The sequence below is a fragment of the Muntiacus reevesi genome, chromosome 8 (genome assembly GCF_963930625.1).
Source record: "Muntiacus reevesi chromosome 8, mMunRee1.1, whole genome shotgun sequence".
Classification (NCBI taxonomy): domain Eukaryota; kingdom Metazoa; phylum Chordata; class Mammalia; order Artiodactyla; family Cervidae; genus Muntiacus; species Muntiacus reevesi.
Window position 1 is genome coordinate 33603376 of NC_089256.1, and position 23143 is coordinate 33626518.

General features: G+C 37.8%; 1 protein-coding gene across 6 annotated transcripts in view; it reads right to left on the reverse strand.

The window, feature by feature from the left end:
- The window catches only part of TBC1D5 (TBC1 domain family member 5), a 565131-nt gene that overhangs the window by 467199 nt on the left and 74789 nt on the right, over positions 1-23143 (reverse strand). The window contains exon 3 of one of the 6 annotated variants that reach the window (XM_065943322.1): positions 12327-12414. The exons of the other annotated variants lie outside the window; for them this stretch is intronic. The gene's annotated coding sequence lies outside the window, so the exon portion shown is untranslated. The remainder of the gene's footprint in view (positions 1-12326; positions 12415-23143) is intronic. 6 annotated transcript variants of the gene reach the window in all.

Genomic DNA, 23143 nt, shown 5'->3' on the forward strand with positions numbered 1-23143 from the left:
TTGCAGACAGATTCTTTATTGTCTGAGTCACCAGAGAAGCCCCCCCATACACTGCAGTACAGGGTATTTGTTATAGGCATTTCCTTAAACTAGTAAATTTCCTATATAGTGCAAGATAAATTATCCAAAATAAGGACAGAGCAATACAACATCACCTGATAATACATAAAATACAACCAAACTCCAGGACTCTAGCACTGTATCTTGTTATCATTATAAATGGGAAAAACAGGTAAAGTCTGTCAACAATCAAATCCAGAAAAGATAGCTTAATCAGAATGACAAATACTTCCACGTTTTAAAACATAACTCACTCTGACACGTAAAATCGACAAAGAATATTTTTACTCTGAATTTTGTGGTACCTTATTGTTCTATAAGAATATAAAAATCAATCAAATGAAAATCAGTAAAATTAAAGAATACTTGAACCAGAAAGCTTGCTAGAATGACCGTATGATCCAGCAGTTCAGTAACTGCCTGTAAGTGCACATTTATTCACAGCAGCAGAGTTCACAAGAGCCAGAAGAGAGAAAGAGCCAGCGAATGGATGAACAAACTGTGGTACACACACACAGCAAAACTGTTCAACCACAGCAAGAAAGGAAGTGCTAGATAAATGCTAAAATACGGATGAACCTTAAAGACACTACACTACGTGAAAGAAGCTGGAAACACTTACTGTATGATTCCATTGATATGAAACATCCAGAATCAGTACACCACAGAGGCAGACTGGGCGTGGGGCTTGGGAGAATGGAGGAACTGGGAGCAACTGATTAATGGATGAAGGTTTCTTTTGGGGTAATGAAAACGCTTCACAACTAGAGGTGTTGGATTATACAACACTAACACAAGGACCAAATGCCACTTAACTGTGCACTTCAAAATAGTTAACTTCACGTTACGTGACTCTCACCTGAATTTAAAAATTGAATGGTAAATAAGTAAGCAGCTTCCTTACCAGTAATAAGACAACATGTACCACTTACAGGATACACTGACATTACCTCTGCAAAGTCCTTCCCAAGAATGCTTAACCGCAACCTGATCATAAGAAAGCCTCAAGCGAAAGCTGCTCAGTCGTGTCTGATTCTTTGTGATCCCATAGTCCATGGAATTCCCCAGGCCAAAACAAGGCCAAATTGAGAGATATTCTACATTAATGACCAGTACTCTTCAAAAGTCTCAAGGTCACAAAAGACAAGGAGAGACTGTGAATAATCTATGACACCCTAGGCAAGACTAAAGAGACATGGCAATAAATGCAATGTGAATTCTGAGGCTGGGTCCTGAAACAGAAAAGGAATTAGGACAAAAACTGGTGAAACCTGCATAAAACCAGTAATTTAGTTTACAGTACTATATCAATGTTAATTTCTTAGTTTTGGAACCTATACCAGATGGGGTTATATAAAGTGTTTCCTGGGGGAGGGCACGGCAACCCACTTCAGTCCTCTTGCCTGCAGAATCCCCATGGACAGAGGAGCCTGGCGGGCTGCAGTCCCCGGGGTCACAAGGAGTCAGACACGACTGAACGACTAAGCAGAGCACAGCAAAATGTTTCCATTAGGATAAACTGGGTGATAAGTACTATTTTTGTAACTCTTCTGAAAGGTTAAAATATTTCAAAATAAAAGGTAAAAGGGGACCATGGAGACTTCCCTAGTGGTTCAACAGTTAAGACTGCACTTCCAGTGCAATGGGCACAGGTTCAGTCCCTGTTTGAGGAAATATCCTGCAGGCCATGAGGAGTGGTCAATAAATAACTAAATAAAAAGAAGGAAGAAAAGAAGGGAGGAAGAGAGAGAAGAGCTTCTTTTAGCAACCAACTTTAACTTCTTCCACGAACATCTACATTAGGAAAATGCTGAAATACAGTAAATGAATTTAAAAATTGAGGGCTTTTTCTAATGGTAAGACAATTCATAAAATTCCTATCTGCTTAACAAACATACATTTATTTTGGTGGGAGGAAGTAGATTTCTCAAACAATGAAATTAGAATAATTAAACTTAAGAAATCAGGTCAAATAAAATTTCAACTAATATTGACATTTTAAACACAAGAATTCAAAATTAAAACATTCAACGTCAAAAAAAAAAAAAACATTCAACGTCAAAGGAAAATGCTAAAACATTGTTTTAATTCTTATAGGTCACAACTACATTTTAAATGTAATATAAAAATGAAGAAAGCAGGTTTATTTCAGCAGAATGATTTGAATACTAACAAATCAGTTTGATAATTTAATCAGATGTCATTTTACTTTAAATCTGTAACTGTCTCTTTATTTTTTTTTAATTAATTTTATTTTTTTTTCAGTGGGTTTTGTCATACATTGATATGAATCAGCCATAGAGTTACACATATTCCCCATCCCAATCCCCCCACCCACCTCCCTCTCCACCCGATTCCTCTGGGTCTTCCCAGTGCACCAGGCCCGAGCACTTGACTCATGCATCCCACCTGGGCTGCTGCTCTGTTTCACCATAGATAATATACATGCTGTTCTTTCAAAACATCCCACCCTCACCTTCTCCCACAGAGTTCAAAAGTCTGTTCTGTACTTCTGTGTCTCTTTCTCTGTTTTGCATACAGGGTTATCGTTACCATCTTTCTAAATTCCATATATATGTTGTAACTGTCTCTTTAGATTCATTGCAACAAAAGATTAAAAAGAAAGTTTATATATAATAAATTTAAATCAACTTGTCTGAACATAAAACTCTTAGCTGCCCATCCATTATGTAGGAGGCACCTTCCAATGAAAAATAATTCTATTGAAAATGTATACATTGGCCAAAGAGATCAATTTTTTAAATGAAATGCACCAACATTTTCAATGTTATTAATCATTTTATATCCTGGCATCTAAATACTGTATTTACTATAATACTAAAACTCTAAGACAACCATCTTCAGTAAATCTGCTAATTACTGAAGAGATACAGACATTTAAATAAATAATCAAGATTCAAGAACCACACGCTCTCATAACGCTCAGAAGGAACCAACCCTGCTGACGCCTTGCTTCCAGACTCCTAGGCTGTGGAAACGTGAGATAATAAATGTCTACAATGCAGGCCATCCAACTTGTGGTACTTTGTTCTGGAAGTCCTAGGAAACAAATACAGCCAACGGGCAGCCAATAAAATAGTGTATCCCTGCATTCACACAACAGCCTTCGGTGGAAGAGCATTGAGACCTAAGTTGGCCAGCCTCTCAGCCACTGCAGACCAGCATACGCTACTTGACACGGCGGCCACACCGCTGTCCACCAGAAGCGACCCTGAAACCAGCCCCGGGGGCGGCTGCCCAGCACAGCACCAAAGCAGCAGCGACGGCCTGCCTTCAGCTGGGCACCAGGCTCGTCAGTAAAGGAGGGCCGCCGCCTGCTTCCAATGATGGGCTGCTTCCGGCTCGGGGCCTTTCTAGCTGCTGGAACTAGCAATCTCTGAAGAAATCCCACCTCCTGCCTTGGCTCCTGCAGCAGAAAAGGTAACAAGGCAAGCTAAAACGATGTGGAAACAGAAACCTCTGTTGGTAGCCAGACAGGAAGATGGCATACAGAGTAAAAGCTAGACGTTTGCTTTGTTACCTTCCCTTAAAATCAAAATCACTTCCTATAATCTTAAAAGCAAGCCCTGTTCTTAGGTTTCCATGAAAGCCCTACTTCCCTTCCGGCTGTGCAAATATCTTTTAAACCTGAGCTAATTTCAGGCACCCCTTGCAAATACAACCCAAAGAAAAACAGAAATAAACACCCAAACCCACACCCCACTCTCCAGGAGTTCATTCTAGTACATGTCAAATACTTAAAAAAAAAAAAAAAAGAAGAAGAAGAAGAAAGCATATTTCTGTACTGAATGCATTTTATATCCTCTCATAATTTTTTTTTACTAGAAAAGGATGAACTGGATAGTTCAGTTATTATCAAACATACATATATATATATCAAAACACACACACACACACACACAAACATGTTCAAGTAGGGAAACATTCAAGCACCTGACCCACAGTGCCACTGAGGTGAAGCGTGGACTTGTCAGAGCAATACAATGGCTGGCTCTCAAAAGGTGCCATGCAAGAGCAGCCATTCCCCTAGGATTTAAAAGGCTCCAGAGGTCTGGCCTTTAACCACGCTGGCTAGAAAGGGGGTTCTGACAGCACAGAAAGTCAACTAACCAAAACAAGTACAGACTTTTTAGAACAAAAGAAAGGAGAAGCAAGCATTACAACCTAACAGCTCCTAACACATTAACACTTGTAACAGGAGTAGTTCTAGGAAATGTGCATATATCATCTCATCTAAACTCAGCACAGTTCTATGCAGCAGGCAGTATCATCATCACCCTTTTACAGATGAACAGACTGCAGCACAAAGAGGGTAAGATGTTGCCTGAGGATACACAAATAGCCAGTAACAAAGCCATAATTTCAACCCTGTCTGCTCAAGTCTCTCTCTTCATTGCTATTCCACCTGCAAAGAAAATATGGACTATCTACATATATATATATATATATATATATGTATTTTATTATATATCTCTATTTTATAGAGAGGTGGAAACGAGACTATTAAAAACCTCCCAGCCAGTGCTAGGATGGGTGCTGCCAACGTCAACCTCTGGGCCTTTCCTTCCACAGAGACAGCAGACCAGTCTACCCCTCACCCTGATGGCCATGCTCCTTCTTCAGCCGCACCCACACAGGTCAGTCAGGAAGCGGCCAAGGCCTGCAAACCCCTCAGTCATTCTTCCTCAGAGACTCCGCCTGTCTGCTCTGTTCCTCCCTGTGTAGATTTTTAAACTTTAACTTGTTGCCTACTACCAGGTGCGTGATTAAAGCCTCTCGGCAACTCCAAGTTATTACCAATAATAAACACATATTCAGCAACTTTAAATATTGAATGTTTAGCTGTTTTATATAAAAACATAAATATACTTAAATAGGTTTTCACAGTTATTACATTAAAGTTCATTCATATAACTAGATAGTTCATGCATATGTGTACTACTATATACACTATCCACACACAAAAATATAAAACCCATGCTACCACTCTGCCCTTAAGTAGCTCAAAATCTGTAGAAGAAAGTTAAGTTTAAAAGAAATTACAAGTGCTCTTAGTAAATAGTTTAACAGCAATGTAATAATCCAGAGGGGAATATCATGAGGTAAAGCTTCAAGATGAACAGTACAAGAAGTAAAGTGGATTAAAATGGGGTAAAAATATGTATTAATGCAAAAACATATCAATGCAAAAAAAGTAACAGAGAACAGGAAACAGAAGATTCCTAGCCAAGGAAAAGGCAAGAAATTCAAAATTATTAGATTGCAGGGGGCAAGAAGATCCGATGGCTAAGGAAATTACAACCTCTGTTGTCTCTGGTATCAGAAACAGTTACTGTTCTTATTACAAGAGAAGTTTTCAACCAAGAAAGTATATCAAAATTTTAGGGACAGAATTTTAAAACACACACACAAGATTCAGATTTACCCAACCTTGGGAAGTGAATATTCCCTGCCCTAAGAATTGCCTCTGTAAGAAAAGAGGAGGAACTTTTCACAAGAACAATGTGATGAGATCTGGCCTCAAGAAAGACTATCTTGATACTGTACACTATACATCCCTACTTTGAAATACCATGAGGCTCTAAAAATAAAGTGTGACGATCTCAGTGTTCATGTAGAAAAGTGCTATAATAATCTTATTTTTTTAAAAAAGCAAAGTGAAGAATAATATGCATCACAGAAATATTCTGGCACTGGAAATCCAAATAAGAGCAACACAGGGTTCAAACCAGTAAAGAAAGCTGAGTGCCAAAGAACTGATGCTTTCGAACTGGTGAGCTAGAGAAGACTCTTGAGAGTCCCTTGGACTACAAGGAGATCCAACTAGTCTATCTTAAAGGAAATCAACCCTGAATACTCATTGGAAGGACTGATGCTGAAGCTGAAACTCCAATACTATGGCCACCTGATGGGAAGAACTGACTCATTGGAAAAGACCCTGATGCTGGGAAAGATTGAAGGCAGGAGGAGTGGGGAAGACAGAGGATGAGATGGTTGGATGGCATCACCGACTCGATGGACATGAAGTCTGAGGCAGCTCCGGAAGTTGGTAAAGGACAGGGAAGCCTGGCGTGCTGCAGTCCATGGGGTCACAAAGTCGGACACGACTGAGCAACGAGCTCACAACTCACACACAGCAGTGTGTGTGTGTCTGTGCATGTGCTCCTCTCCCTCCCACCCTCCCCCACGACTATCCCCTCTGCTAACACTGTGCTGCGTTCAGTCTCTCGGCCATGTCTGACTCTCTGCCATCCCACAGACTGCAGCCCATCAGGCTCCTCTGTCCATGGAATTTCCCTGGCAAGACTACTGGAGTGGGTTGACATTTACTCCTCAAGGGGATCTTCCCGACCCAAGGATCAAACTGGCATCTTTTGCATCTCTTGCATTGGCAGGTGGATTCTTTACCACTGAGCCACCAGGAAGCTCTTGGTAACCATAAGTTTGTTTTCTATGTCTGTGCATCTATTTGCTTTGTAAATAAATTCATTTGTATCATTTTTATATTTCCAAACAATATACTAAATTTTTTAAAAAATACCACACATAGCAAGGCAAGCCACTGATGACCATGGGTCCAAAGAACTGTACAGTATTACTTGGGGGGAAGGGACAAGTATAGGGATAAAATGACACTAAGGAAATGGCAACCCACTCCAGTGCTCTTGCCTGGAGAATCCCATGGAGTGAAGAGCATGGTGGGCTACAGTCCACGGGGTTGCAGAGAGTCGGACATGACTGAGCGACTTCACTTTCACTTTCATCCTTAGAAAACATCACTAACATTTATTTAAAAATGCAATCTCCTCACACTTTAGCTGTTCTATGTAATATTTGTTATTGTTGTTGTTCAGGCACTAAGTCGTATACAACTCATTACGACCCCATGAACTACATACAGCACACCATCCTTCCCTGTCCTTCACTATTTCCCAGAGTTTGCTCAAACTCATGTCCATTGAGTCGGTGATGGACAACCATCTATCCCTCTGTCTCCCCCTTCTCCTCCTGCCTTCAATCCTTCCCAGCATCAGGGTCTTTTCCAATGAGTCAGCTCTTCGCATCAAATGGCCAAAGTATTAGAGCTTCAGCATCAGTCCTTCCAACGAATATTAAGGTTCGATTGACTGGTTTGATCTCCATGCTGTCAAAGGGACTCTCAAGAATCTTCTCCAGCGCCACAGTTCAAAAGCATCAATTCTTCAGCAGGTAGCCTTCTTTATGGTCTCACATCTGTGTATGACTACTGGAAAAACCACAGTTTTGACTAAACAGAACTTCATCAGCAAAGCGGGATCTCTATCTTTTAATATGCTAAGTTTGTCATAGCTTTCCTTCCACGAATAAAAAGTAATTTTCCAGTCTCTACTTAACAAGAAAAGCCAAAGGGACTATAAAATACCTAACTAGTATTTCTTCCCACAATATGATTCTAATTTCTGTGTTTCTGTAAATAGGAGAATAATTAATTAAAAGCCATGTCGTCTATATGGGGCCAATAAAAAACTCAAGAAAAGAACTTGTAACTGTGATAAGCAGAAAGAAAAGCCCTTGCTTTCTCTCTGCTGGAACTGAAGCTGTCTGTTTCTGAGTGACAACCATCCTGAGACAGTGAAGCAAGCCTGCAGACAAGCAGGGACATAGGAACCCAAGAGGGTGACCTGTCCACACAATGCTCGCAGACCAACCCTGGAGCCGCCCCTCCCTCTGCCATGTCCACTATGGGAGAAAGCAAACTTCATTCTGGAACAAGGCAAATTGCTTGGGGTGTCTCCCATTCAAAGGTGAAATCACCACAATTTTAAGTAGTTTTTAAATAGTCTCCAAAATAAGTACCTATGTGAAAGCTATTTGAAACTAGGAAATGCTTCATATTTTATATACAAATTACAACTTTAGAAATATAATGTAAGCCTTCTTAGATCAATTAAGAGTTTAATCACAAAAATATAAATGACTGGCTAACAGGCAAATAAATAATGGGTATAGGCTAGTTTTGCTTGATTGCATAAAACTGTTTACAATACATTTCTCAATAAAGAAAAATTGAATTATAACCCAAGGGTGGCTTAATTTGTACAAATTTTGAATAATGTCACATATATTTCCAAAACAGATGCTTAGAGACTCTACAAGGACACTTGGCTCAATCAGAAGCCAGATTAAAGTTCCATCTGGAGCCTAATGGCTCCACGGTTCCATTACAATTACCCAAGTACCAAAGTGAGTCTTAATGGTTGTACCTCACAGAAGCTCTCTTGTAGGTATACACCTTGCCCCCAAACTAGAAAATCAGTTCCCAAAATAATTTTGTGTGTATGCATGCATACATACATACATCTACACACACACACCACATGCAAGATTCACTAAGTATCTAAATGCTGCTATATTTTTCAGTAACACTCAACCTACCTGATTGCTACTGGTTATCCAATAACATCTTTTGATTTGGGACATAGCTGCTGGGTATTGTCCTCACCTTTGCTAAACATGGAAAGGACAATATTTGCCTCCCCCCTTAATCAGCTTGCAAAGTAATTCAGGTATCTAGAACACTCTCCTCATATTCTTCTTTCTCAGACCCTATTACAGGCATTATCTTTTATCAAATCAGAAAAACTGTGTGAGGCCACTTTATCTCATTTCCATGTCTAGAAGCTGTCAGACAGCCACAGAACTTGAGAGCAGGTAAGCATTAAGAAGAACCCAAAGATCAGCATCTAGACCAGTGCTACTCAAGAGTATTATCCACTGTCCACTGTTGGGAGCACGCCTTGTTCATTTGAAGCATTTTACAGCTACTGATGGGGTGAGGAACGTGCACTTTGCGTCTTTGGGTTTTTTGGTAGGGGCCCAAGTTATCAGGCTGAATTCCACCTGAAAACAGGCTTGTTGACCTAGAAAGCTTTGTTTTCGTTTGGATGCTTTTAGATACAACCCAGGCCCTCTGATTTGCTACAGTGGCAAGGCATTTGCATCTGCTGTCTGGTAGCCTTAGAAGGCAGCTCAGTATCCAGTTCACTACATCAGTGTTTCACAAACTGTGTAACACCACGTTTATGCATAATGAAAGCAATCTGGTAAGCTGTACATGGCAGGTGTTTCCCCAGTAACCGGCCACTGCATGCCTGATACGGCATGCCACACAGAAAGGAGAACACAGGTGGTAGTGTGTGCATGTACAGTACACACACACGCCCATCTGTGTACGACTTTGTGCAGGTGAGCACTAAGCTATGACTTAAGTTTTCTTACTGTGGTTCATGAACAAAATAACTGCATGAACATCCCTGTGCTAGACCACGTCTTCATTTCACAGACACAGCAGCAGAGGCTGGAGGTCCCGTCGGCTGGGAGCTCTTCTCTGCATCCCTGAATGTAAGTGTGTGTGTACATCAATGTCTACAAAACCAACAAAACACAGAACTCAAACTGAAAAATTAACATCTAAAAATCCTAAATTGATTATAAAACTGTTAATCGCTCAGTTGTGTCCAACTCTTTGCAACCCATGGACTGTAGCCCACCAGGCTTCTCCATCCATGGGATTCTCCAGGCAAAAGTACTGGAGTGGGGAGCCATTTCCTTCTCCAGGGGATCTTCCTGATCCAAAGATCGAACCCTGGTCTCCTGCATTGCAGGCAGATTCTTTACATCTGAGTCAGCAGGGAAGCCCATAAATTGATTAGAATTTTACATTAAAAATTTTAACACTAAAAGTGAAAAAAATGTATGTAAAAAAAAGACGTATTTGATTAAATAAAAAGTTAAAATGTCTACATGGCCTAAAAACAAAGAAACAAAGACAAAGCAGCACCGCAACTTAGTAGCTAAAGAAAAGTAAAGATAAAAATGAAATACAATAGCAAATATACAACCAATACTTCCAAAAAGCGTCTATCTTCCTAATATATAATTCAGTACTTAAATATGAGGGAAAACACCTGAATAACAGACAAACAATACTAAGGAAACAATTATAAATTAAACACAAATGGTCAATAGCATTAAAATTGTACACTAGAGCAAGATACTACTTTTCATATATAAAAATCAGCAAAGATGTTTTCTTTTTAAATATCAGTATCTGCTGTTGATGTTTAAAAAAGAAAAAAAAAAACAACCATCTCAAAAATCACTGATTGGAGTGAAACATGTAGACTGTAGCAGTAAGATTCAGGAATTTTCATAATTACCCTTGCATCCAGTAACTCTACTTCCAGAACTTACCCTATGGAAACAAATAAGCATTATCAAAAGTATTTTGAATGTAGTATTATATTTAATAGTGAAAAACTGTAATGACCCATAGAGTCATCAGTGAGAACTGATTAAATAAACTATCATATATCCATAGAATAGAATGCTATGCAACTATTAAAAGAGATAATGTAAATCTGCATTTCTTGCAGATATATAATATACTGTTATACGAAAAAAGTACTAGATGTATGAGAACATATGCTTATATTTTAAAAATTTCAAACACATTTAATCCCACTTTACTAATAAATAATTTTCACACAGAGTTTTCTAACATGACCATTTTCTTGAAAGAAGAAACAACTAAAATCATCACAAAGAAAAAAGAGAAGACGGGAAAGAGGGAGAGAAGGAAAAGAAGAAAGAGGCAAGGAGACAACCAAAAGAAAACGTAGGAAAACCTGACTGCAAAGCTGAGCCATCCAGAGCCACCAGCCTTCTGAAAGAACTCCAAAACTAGCTGGGCCTAAAGGGGGAAAAAAAGCTTTTGGCAAGGAGAAAGCAGCCCGAGCATCCAACACAGGACTCAGAGCAGGTGTGAGCCACAGACCTCACGGCTGCCCTGTGGGCACCCCATGAAAGTGAAAGTGGAGGTAGGACGCAGGAAAGGCTTGCCTTCTTGTCCAGGAGCTGACCTTCACAAGGCCCCCTGTCAGGCAGCGGCAGCATTAGCAGCAGTCCCAGGCTCAGGGCCAAGTCACAACAGATAGGACTGGCCTCAGAGCCTGCTCACAGAGGGAGCTGGCTGCGGACAAGGAGGATGAAATCAGCTCCTCTTGAGAGAAGGAAGGAGGCTGGGGTACTGGGTCTCAGTCTTACTCCTCAAAGGACCCTTATGCCTCCGTGCAGACAGGGAGATTTGTCTTCAGCCGTCTGGCCCACCGACTGCAGGGGACAAGCATCTGCTGTGTAGCTCAGCCTCAAGGCCGGCCGTCTCTTCCTACACAAATACATAATGCAGTGAAAACAATCTGAAGCACTGCTCCATTTCACAAAGGTCTCAAGCAATTTAAAAACCAGAGTGTAAACCTCAACTACCCTTAACACTCACCTTCTTAAAATAATTTTCCAAGTCTACCACTGTTCTCTATTATAGAGACATATATATGTGTGTGTGTGTGTATATATATATATAGGCAGTCCCTACCTGGGCAACAAGACCAAAGACATTTCCTTAAACACAGCTACATGATCATTTTTCCTTCACTGAGACGTGCTAAGAATCAAAATTTCAATAAACAAGCATTCTTTTTATAAAGGAATAATCTGTAAGAAAGTAAAGGGCTATCAAACATTCATAAAGATATGTGAAATAGTTCAGTCATAAAGCTTCCCCTCCCAAACCATTCATAAGCTAGTAACATGGGTTAAGGGTGTTAAGGGGAGGTTTCAAATGTGAATCAGGAATAGGTAATCTGGAAGACAGGCCATGACACGTAAGAATGCTGGCAATCCACAGGTGTATGAGTAATGGACTCAAAGACATCTTTCTATTGAGAAGGTTCCATTTCAAATTTTCCAGGAAACAGCCTTGCATGCCACCTCTCAAAAAAAAAAAAAAAAAAAATACAGAACTTCTATAATTTAGCTGAAAACAAGTCAATATGACATATGTGAAAATGGAAAATCTAACCAGTATTTAAAACACAGCTTGTGATAAAAATCAATTCTAAATACTAACCCATCAACTTAACACAAATTTAAAATATAATCTGTATTTCTAATTTTCAAGTGCTACTTTTCAAAATATTTCATTTAACAAACATCGGCTATCAACAATAACATAAAAACAAAAAACTGTGAACACTACTCCTCACTCTACCACCTATTACTTACATGACATTAAGAAAATCATACATTAAATAAATAAATGAATGATTTTTAGATACAGCAAATATAACATGTAGAGAAATATACACTCTTCTTACAATTAGGCTGACTACCAAACACCATTTTTATGAGTGACACTATTTACTTACATGAATAAAGCTAAATTTTTCAAGAGGATTACAGATGCTGATGGTACCGGTACAAACTCTTCATGCTTATTTGAAACGCTGACAAAGACTGTGAGAGAAAGAGAGAGATTTGCTCATCCAGAAAAAAATGATTTCTAATAAGATACCACTCCAAACAGAGCAAACACACTGAGGAACAAAAAACAATGCAATGGCCAAAGCTGAAGTACTGGAACACCACACTGTATCAGGTAGAGCTCTGACTATGAACAACAGACACATTCTGGTTAGTCTAAATCAAAAGGAGTTTACTGGCTGGGTACTGGGTGGCCCAAAAGCTTGAGCCATAGCTGGAGAATCAGACTTACACGGGAATCAAGGAAGGCAGGTCACAAAGTGCTCCCCAACAGCCTAGAATGAAGCCCACAACACGTGTTACTGCATCAAGAGTCACAGGCCAAGAAGGAACACCTCATTAGCAGCCCTTAGATCTCAAGCCCATGATTCTTCCAGATGCAGCTGTCTAGCATGCAGAAGGACCATGTGGCAGCCTTTAAGCGTCTTTAGTCAAGGGAAGTGACAGGCAGCCTCCTACCTAAACTGGAAAGAGCATTAGGTAAGGCCCCAGGCAGCTGAAGCCACAATGTCCTCTACTAAGATGAAGGTCCGATAGTGGTCACACCTGAAGTGCATTTACTTTGACATAGCATCTTGCTCTAACCTACAGAAGTTCACAAATTGGAAGTTCATAAAAATTCATTCAAACCTCTTTATTAGATTTGCTTGTTATAATCCCAATCTATTTTCAAGGCAAAGGAAAAATCTACCCTTTCTAAAGTGAGTCTATCAACCAATACAAGACTGAGTAATTTAGATGGGGTCTAGCAAGTTTCTTAATGCATATAAGTGATGCCTCTTGCTTTATATTCTCCCCGTCTGCTAATCTGGTTCCTCGCTTGCCTTCTCTGCTGCAGCTGTGCACCGGGTTAACTGTTTCAATGGTTTTCCCACAATAACCCACAAATTTTTTCCTGATCAGTGTGCTGTATGATTGGTTCTTTGTTCCTAAGATAATTATTTTACATTTGTCTACACTGAACTGCATTTGCCATCTGCTGGCCCAATCACCTAAACAATCCAAATCTTTTTGAATCTGATTGCATTGTTCCTCATTATTTCCTCTAGCTCCAATTTTAGGATCATCTGCAAACTCTGAGATCTTTTCTTTAAAGCTTGGACACATTTTATTTTAATATAGAGAGTTTTTTTTTTTTTTTTTCCCAAGTGACCCTTTAGACCCTCCAGCTGAAATCTTCTTCCAACTTGAAAAGTTTCCATAAAGCTTATCTAAGGATACCTTCCAATTATACAGTCAAAGTACTACTAGAAACAAAGCTAACTAGAACCTATTCTATTTCATCTCTCCTTCCTTAATATTGTGCTTATGCTTAGTCATTCAGTCGTGTCCAATTCTCTGCGGCCCCATGGACTGTAGCCTTTCAGGCTCCTCTGTCCATGGAATTTTAAAAGTGCCTATGTCTTCTAAGTTCTTCACTTCCAAATATCAATATTTTGAAGAAATGCAAACATTGCTTTTTAATATATAAATTTATGGTAATTTTTCTGAAATAACTTTCCTAAAGCATGCATGGCAAAATTTTCAACAACTTCCTGCATGTAAGACATTTAATTTACTCATTCAAAGAATATTTACACACACATTAGTTATGAGCTTGAGGTACATTGCAGTCTTATAACTTTGGTTCACTTATTTATATTCCAAAATTTCAGTTTCCTGCTGACAAGATTAACTTTTAAAGACCTAATCACCTCGAGCAATATGAATTACCTATTATCTAAAGATTACCATGCGAGAGCTACCATATCTAAGATTTTTCTACTTCAATTTCCCATGCAACTCTGAATTATAAACCTTCCAATAAGTTAGTATTTCTTTCACAGTTTTTAATATTTTAATATTGTACATAGAAACCAATTTAGCAAAATTTACCCTTCAAATTAGGTTTACTTGACAAATCTGAACATAGTACATTTTCATTAATTAATTATGACATAAGGGAACAGGTACATCTTTGGATCTAGGAAGAATTATTAGCTCCATAATCTTCCTTCAAAAAAGGAAAAGTTTTGCTGTTTGTTTTTATGGGGTGGGATCATGTGTGCTTTTTATTTTCCAATTTTTCTGTAACATATTGTCCTTCTGATAAAAAGAAAAAAGACAGTAAAAATTTTAAAACCATACTCTGAACAATAACTGAACACTATTAACTGAAATACTATGCCAAAACACTTGACTTTATAACAGAAAAATTAAGTAACAAGTATTTTATTTATATTAAATAATATACAAAGGATCTAAAGGACACATTAAAGATTTCTTAATTTATTAAGCCCTTCTTTTTGAAAGAGCTATTGATTTTGGAAGGAATGTCTTTCTTTATAAGGCACTTTTGAAAATCCATTAAGAAAAATTATGTTGAAATGGTGAATCTCCAATTAATAATTATTAGGTTGTCTTTAATCTAGGTTTGAGGATGAACCCTCTAATAACTGATTAGTCTGATTTTCTTTTTAAACAATTACTAAATGACACTAAGGTGTCTCCAGGGACAATTTATTTATATTTTAAGTAACACAAAAATATTTAATGAAACCTAACAAACCACTGACTTTTATTTCAGTCTCCCATTCACTAAAACTTTGCCACTCGAGTAATACTCCATATAAATAAAGGACTTTGACAAACTGCATTGAGATGTATTAAGTCACAACATTCCACATATTATTTTAATCTACCTGTTATCTGATAAAGGCATTTCAGTGAAAAACTACACAAATGTTAAATCTCCACATGACTCACAGCATAGGAAAAGAAATGTGTATGAGTAGGGATTCGCTTCCAAAGGCACAACATGAAGAGTTTCAATAACCATTTACATATATTTAATACCAGCTTAGATTTTCAAGATTCTAGTTTGACTTTTTTATCCCTTGATTTTATGCTCTTTGCTAAAGACTGTATTTAAATTAGTAGCATCCCATGGTACCCTGAAATTCAAGTCCAACTAAAACTCATTTGTGAAGCATCATGAAATATATAGGATAACTGAAATAACACACAATTATGTTTCATCTAGTCTGTTAATCTCCCTACAAGATGAAACTAATACTCTCCTGTTAATTCTCTTTCAAAGACTCTTAACAGTTTTCAACTGAATGACGTCAGAAGGAAAACCTCCTGATCAAAATGAATTTGACTAAAGGCAATAAGAAAAGGTTACAAACCGTCTTTCACAGGCCACTTCAACAAACTATAGGAGGTAGTGTTAGTAACCCAAAAATAGAGTGTGGAGGCAATCAGATCTTGATTCAAATTCCAGCTCCTCCACCTGCAAGCTGCTTAACTGAGCACAAGTGGTTTAACCTCTTTAAGGCTCAATTTCTCCACCATAACAAAGCACAGAATAATGTTTAACTATCATGGTTTGTTAAAAAGTGAAATAACATATAGAACACCAAACACAAAACTGAATGCTCAATAAATGATAAGTTAGTGTCAGGAAGGAAATGGCAATCCACTCCAGGATTCTTGCCTGGAAAATCCCATGGACAGAGGAGCCTGGCGGGCTACAATCCATGGGGTCGCAAGAGTCAGACACGACTTAGTGACTAAACCACCACCATCTTCCCTAGTGGCTCAACTGGTAAAGAATCCGCCTGCAATGTGAAAGACCTGGGTTCGAGCCCTGGGTTGGGAAGATCCCCTGGAGAAGGGATAGGATACCCACTCCAGTATTCTTGGGTTTCCCCGGTAGCTCAGCTGGTAAAGAATCCACCCGCAGTGCGAGAGACGTGGGTTTGATCCCTGGGTTGGGAAGACCCCCTGGAGAAGAGAAAGGCTATCCACTCTAGTGTTCTGGCCTGGAGAATTTCATGGACTGTGTGGCCCATGGTCCCATGGGACACGACTAAGTGATTTTCACTTTCACTGCACTATCTGGATTGAAATTCTAAACCTAAGTAAGATGTAACATAAATACTACCTCCCTAGATTCTATAGACTTTAAAGAAAAAGGGAAATCACTATTTCCTTAGCATTCTACAGGACCCTTTGTAAAATAAGCATAAAGCGAAAGTGAAAGTCGCTCAGTCATGTCCAACTCTTTGAGACCCCATGGATTATACAGTCCATGGAATTCTCCAGGCCAGAATATTGGAAGTGGGTAGGCTTTCCCTTCTCCAGTGGATCTTCCCAACCCAGGGATCAAACCCAGGTCTCCGGCATTGCAGACGGATTCTTTACTATCTGAGCTGTAGCGGAACCCCAAAATAAGTGAAAGAACAGTTATTTACTGTCACAAGGTTGTTGCATTAAAGTACCTGTAAAATGCTTAAAATGGTATATGGCATATACTAATAAGTCTAGAGAAGAATTAGTTGTAACCTAATAGGAGTAGTAGCTGCTCTCAGAGAACAGGCACACATGGACTTAATAAATGTCTGTGAAGACAAATAAGTGAGTAAAAATGTGACTGAATGAATACAACTTATCAAGATTCTTTCTTCGTATACAATCTTAAGGACCCCCTCAAAAATCCCATATTCTTATGTTAAAGCTGAAAATCTGAGTGAAAACAAAGTGACTCTGATGTATTTTATAAACAAATTTCATGTTCTGGGTTTGAACATAAATTAAATAATTATTAAACTCTGATGGAAATAAAAGAATTGACCATAATTCTAAGCATGAAGCATGCCCCTTATATGATATGTATAATTGATTTCTGAAGGAGTTTTATTACAGTAGCCCTATTTTACGATGCTAGAACCAGACCAGTCTAGATTAAGCTTTCTTGGTAGGTCTTCTACGGCTTCAAGGATCTCAGCAGCTTTGCAGGGAACAGTGCAAGGAAGACCCTCACAACCTTTTAGGGATGCGTTTCAAAACCCAGGCCATTAAAAACAAAGAATGATGAAAGGGGGCTGGTCAAATGGCAAGAGTGGTTCTCTGTTAAAAGGTATTGTATCAAAATGATTTGATTTATAGCATGCTAATCATCTCAATAGAAACAGGGGTTTTTTTGTTTATTTTTTAAGTCTGGGAATAATAAAGAAGCTCAATTCTTCAAATATTTAACAAAAAAGAAAAACAGTATCCCTGGCTAAAGTGGTATGTAAGTTCCAGTTTCCCTGCCACATCACAGGAATCGTTCTATGGCACTGGAAACAATAAAAAAGGGCAACAAAACTGACTTTAAAAAGAGTTACTTCCTTTCCAAACTGAATAAACTTTACACAAACTTGCCTCTGACCGTGGACTAAACAAACCGCAGCACCAGCATCAAGGGAGGGTGTGCACACATCTAGCAGGTGCTGCCGTTTATCACAAAACCGTCTAAAATAATTGGAAGTGACAACCAGCACTACCACAAATGATTTATTAGTCTTTCACTCAGCTCTTCAGCTTCCTCGGGGCCAGAATAAATAATTTACCAACTCTGTATCTTCCAATCATTAATTCTTCCCTATGCATCCAAACTGCATTTAACTCTGCTGGGTTCAGTGGAATAAAACATACAATAGAAATATTTTTCCAAATACATAACTATCTGACCATATGAAAAGGCAGATTTGTCAGTCAAAAGGTACAATGCAGTGAAGAAGAATCTCAGGGCTCAAAGTCAGAAACTAGAGGGAGCTGGAGGGAATGAAGGCCAGAGAAGAGGAAGGGAAAGCAGAGCCAGGGAGAGAGCTCCTCCTGCTGAGGACGGCTCAGGGGGCACTGGGCCGCAGACCCAGGCAGCCACCTGAGCACGCTGCTGCCGGAGGCTCCCACCCAGGAGCACAGACAGGTCACCAATCACTGGCTCCCCTAAAACACCCCTGCGTTAGAGAAAATACACACTTCTCCCTCAAAGAAGGCTGAAACTTTAAAACATGGACACACGGGATGTTTTTCATGCAAAATAGACTTAATACAGGGCAGCTTCTTTAAAATATTTTACTGGCTATCTTGAATGAGTTTATGAGACAACTACATACCCTTGAAATTCAAAAAAGAAAACACAGGCAAAAATCAAAGAAATAAAACACTCCAAAAATTTTGACAATGACGATAAAAGGTATGTCTATTAATTATGTAGAAAAAACACAGAAAACAAAAAAAAAATTACAACTTAAATCCACTTTTGATGTACGCTAGTCTAGTCTCATTAAATCAGTATCTATGATTAAAAGAGAGATCATTTTTGGTACATAATGTATTACATTGTTAGAGCAGCATCTGTTTATTGCGTAGCATAAACATTTTTCAGCTTTCTGAAACTACTGATATGCAAGAAGTGATATCGACCTAATCGTTTTTTATTCCAAGAAGTACTCTCAGTGAAAGGGTTAATAACATTAATATTCTAATATCTGGCATTCTATGAAGCACATCAAGCTGGTGGACACACAAAGAATTTTACAGTATTAGCTTTCTCTTCAGTAGTTTGAGAGAAAATCACAATTCAAACTTTAATGTGTAATACAAGGCTTCATATATGTCTGAATATATGACTTACACCAAAATATGAAATGCATTAAGTCCAACTAATGAAAATTATAAATGTGAAAAAAGAATGGAATTTAGATAAAATTTTCAAATAATTTCTTAAAAACTCAAAAATGTTCACAAACAAGAGGGCATCATTTTTCAAGACTCAATACTTTACTGTCATTAACTGAAACAATTATATAATGACCTGGGCACAAAAGCATATTGTTTACATCAAGTGAAACCACGCCATATTTACACACAGACCAGTGCACTTGTTGCTATGGCAAAATAAACCCCCAGATGGCAGAGGTCCTAGCCTCCCACAGGTTAAAATAAAATAAAAATGTTAAAACTGGAAAATAAAACAAAAGACATCTTTTTTAAACAAATATCAAAAAGATACAATAGAGATACTATGTTTTCTCATAGGGTAAGGGAGGATAGGAGGATATTTTTAAAAAAGAGCAGCAGGACAAGGTGGTCAGCAGGCTTCTGTGCTACTGATTTTAAATGTCAGAGGAACTTCAGCAAGAAAAGATATAGGCAATGCACAGTCTACTGGCACCAAAGGGCCTGAGGATGCTGCCTAATGCCAGCACTCGGACACTGTGGCACAAGAGCTAATGGCAGCCTGTCTGATGTGCTGCAGACCCTGAGACCTGCAGAGCAACGCGGGTATCTGCTCAAAATCTGGGCAAAGTCTCCTGACACTTAAAAATGCCCATCCAAAGAGAAAGAGAGACCCAAGCTATGGTACTGAGGTTGTGCTACCATGGAATACTAAAGAGCAATTAAAATCGATAAACTAGATATTTCAAAGGCAAAGAACAGCTCAGAAACAATGTTGGGTAAAAAAAGATTAAAAGGCAACTGCATAAAGACTAACAGAATATTTCAGGTTAGTAAGAACACTTAAAGAACACATGAAAGCTAGCCTAAAAACACGGACAGGAAAGATATAAACCAATTCCAGGACGGTGGTTATCTTTGGAAAAGGAAGAACTTTAAAGTGTTTTTTACAAATATATACCGCAAATATTAGCATATGAATTCTGCATGGTAAATATCAACACAAGGTTGCCAGTTCTATTTATCCTCCATATTTCTGTGAATATTTAAATGATTTCTTAAATATTTTAAAGCTAAGCCATAATGCACATAATTTGTTTCTGAAAAAATTAAGAGATTTTACAATGTTTTACCTGAAACATGAGGGTCTACCTTTTTAAAATTCATGGCTTTGGTTGGTCTTCATATTCAAAAATTTTTAAATTCCAATCTAAAACACTAAAAATTCTATCCTCTTTTGACAAGTGATTTGGCTTAGTACCAATTTCGGATTATTAGTTCTCAGGAGACTCCACGGTTTTATTTCAAAGTAGACTGAAAGAATTCACCACGGAGAGTTCCTAAGTGAGTTAAAAACATGCTTCCTGGGGGGCTCTCAACAACCAGCTCCATCCTTTGTCCTACATACAGCAAACTGGCTGCAGGGCCCCACTCGGCTCTTCTAACTCCCCAGGGGGAGCCCAGCACTTCATTAGTGTGTTCCTTCTCATTTCCTGTTTACAGAAGGTATTAAGCTTCTATTTAAATATATATACATATTCTTAGTTTAAGTCTTTATATGTATCTAACAAAATTTTACTCTAAAGAAATCAGAACCACAGTGACAAGCTTTCTAACTTGTATGAAAATTACTTCTGTTCAATTTCAGTTCAGTTTCATTTCTTTACAGGCCTTTGGAAATAATGACAGGTCATTTACAGCTAAAGAGAAACAAGTTGCCTCCCATTTACAATTATATTTGTACAAGAAAACAAAAGTTTAATACACTTTATGTCACCATGAAGGAAACATTAAAGATACTGTTAATTTTCACAAAAACTGATCAATATTCTCTCAAAGCAGCAACCATCCAATTTAAAGAATTACTGGCTTGTTATCTTAAACAAGAAATCATATTCAACTTATATTGATGTTTTCTATTTGAAGCGTGTCATGCAATATTGTAATTTATCTCATAAATCTACTAGAGTGTGATCAAATCCTATCAATTCTGATTGGCATAAATTTGAAACAATGAAGCAATCACATCTGTTAAGCAGTTCTAGTTTGCTAGACAACATTTTAAAAGTTTATACAAAAACACAAGTTACATTTTTTTCTCCGTAAGACCTTCCTGTACCTCACTGGAGCTTTTCCATAAAGCTTTGTTTGTGTACTAGGTTCAGTAGGATTCAGACAAGAGACAAGAAACAGAGATAGAGGAACTGTGAGAAATTAAATGACAGAAATGGTTGAAGTATGACCTTCAAACACTCCAAAAATATTTTAACAAAACTCCAAATGAATTACAAGGTATTAAGACAGAAGAAAATAAATTCATTTGAATAAAAAAATATAATAATCTAACTTTATCCCGACACTACTCCTGAAAATATATGAATGTTGAATTAATTAAAAATACATGGACATAAAACAGAATTCCAACCATGCTTTTTGGATTAAAACACTACTGTACAGCAAAATTTGCCACCACCTTTTTTGGTACAAAATCCCTAATTTTTGAAACTTAAATGATTTTTATGAAAACATTATTATAGTATGTATATAAGTTAGTAGGTGAAAAATACAATATCCCCAAAGTACCTCTAGGTAATTTTTTAAATACTTCTAATTAGCATGTGAACTCAAGGATAAAAATGACTAGGCCCTAAAGAAACATTGGGTAAATGGGCTAAAATGAGAAAGAAATATTAAAAATAAAACTTAGGACACTGTTAAGTAACTTTAAGTTATTGATCCTCAATGATTTATATCATCATGACTAAGATACAACTTCAGAGTGTGTGATTATTCTACTAACTATGGCTACATTATTATTATAAAATAAACTCCATCTGGGCCATTCATTGACCATTAACTACAGACAATGCTGAGACAAGACTCCTCCTACTGAACTCTATCCTGGCCACTCCTGCCCTGCACACATCTTTGCTCAGAAGCGATACCTCCTCAATCTCCCTTCATACCAATCACACATACTCAGTACATATTTGCTGATGGATTTATTGCAACTTATATGAAAACATGACTTATGAGTCATATAAGTTTAAATTACAACAATTTCATTCTCTACCATTAAAGCTGAAATAAATAAAACAATATGATTGAAGGAAAAAGCCAACAGATAATTCTGCTGGTGAAACCTGACCCCAAGACAGTGACAGGGTTTCTTGATGAAATCTTGGGTTAATTCAGATGTTTTCCTTCTGCCTGTGGATATGGCAGATTTTCACAAGACAACTATATCCTATTTTCTTAGAATTTTCACTTGGAATTACTGGAATGCTTTGCTAACCAAAGATGGCAAAACTTTTTTCTCCATTCTTGGGTCATTTCTATGACTTTGTCATATTACCCTTAATACATAAAACTATCCACTAGTCATCTATTTTTTAGTATCTTAAAAATTAATTTTTAATTAAATGCATAAAGAAATCAAAATTTTCATGACAACGCTAATTTAGAGTCAATATAAAGACATTTTCAATTACTCTAGGAAACTAACAATACTAATATTTTACATTTAAAAAGGTAAATCTCCATTAAATTTTATTTTCAATATATCTTCTGAAAAAACTGTACTGCTGCTACCTATTATCAACTTCATTTCTGTATTTTATGTTTTAATTCAAGAAACACAATGCTTTGCACACAGGCACAGGTAAAAATAAGACAATTCCTATTTTTATTACAAAGATAAGCAATGAACTAATTATTACAATATGGTATTATAAGTGTTTTCCAAAGGTGTGTAGGTGAGGAGACATCACTGAGAAATCAGCAGAAGCTTTCAAGAGCTGTGTACTGCAGGCTGAGTTAGCCACGGAAGAGGTAAGGCGTGAACAGCACATACAAAGATCAACTTAACAAAGATTAACCACATGAGCTTATTTTCTTCTTCCTTCCCAAACACAAAAGAGATCTTATTTTTGGAAAATGAGTAACTTTTCAAAGGAAGTACCTCATAAGAGAACTTAAAAAAGATACTGAGGAAAAGGTGAACCCTTCTGCCCACAGCTCAGAAACATTCAATTCCACACACCCCACATCTACTACCCTGGAGCTGAATCTCCAAATACAGGAAATGGAAAAAGAAAATCAACTTTAAAAAATGGGGGAGGTGGAAGGGGGTGAAAATCATTTCAGTTCAGTCGCTCAGTCGTGTCCGACTCTTTGCGACCCTGTGGACTGCAGCACGCCAGGCTTCCCA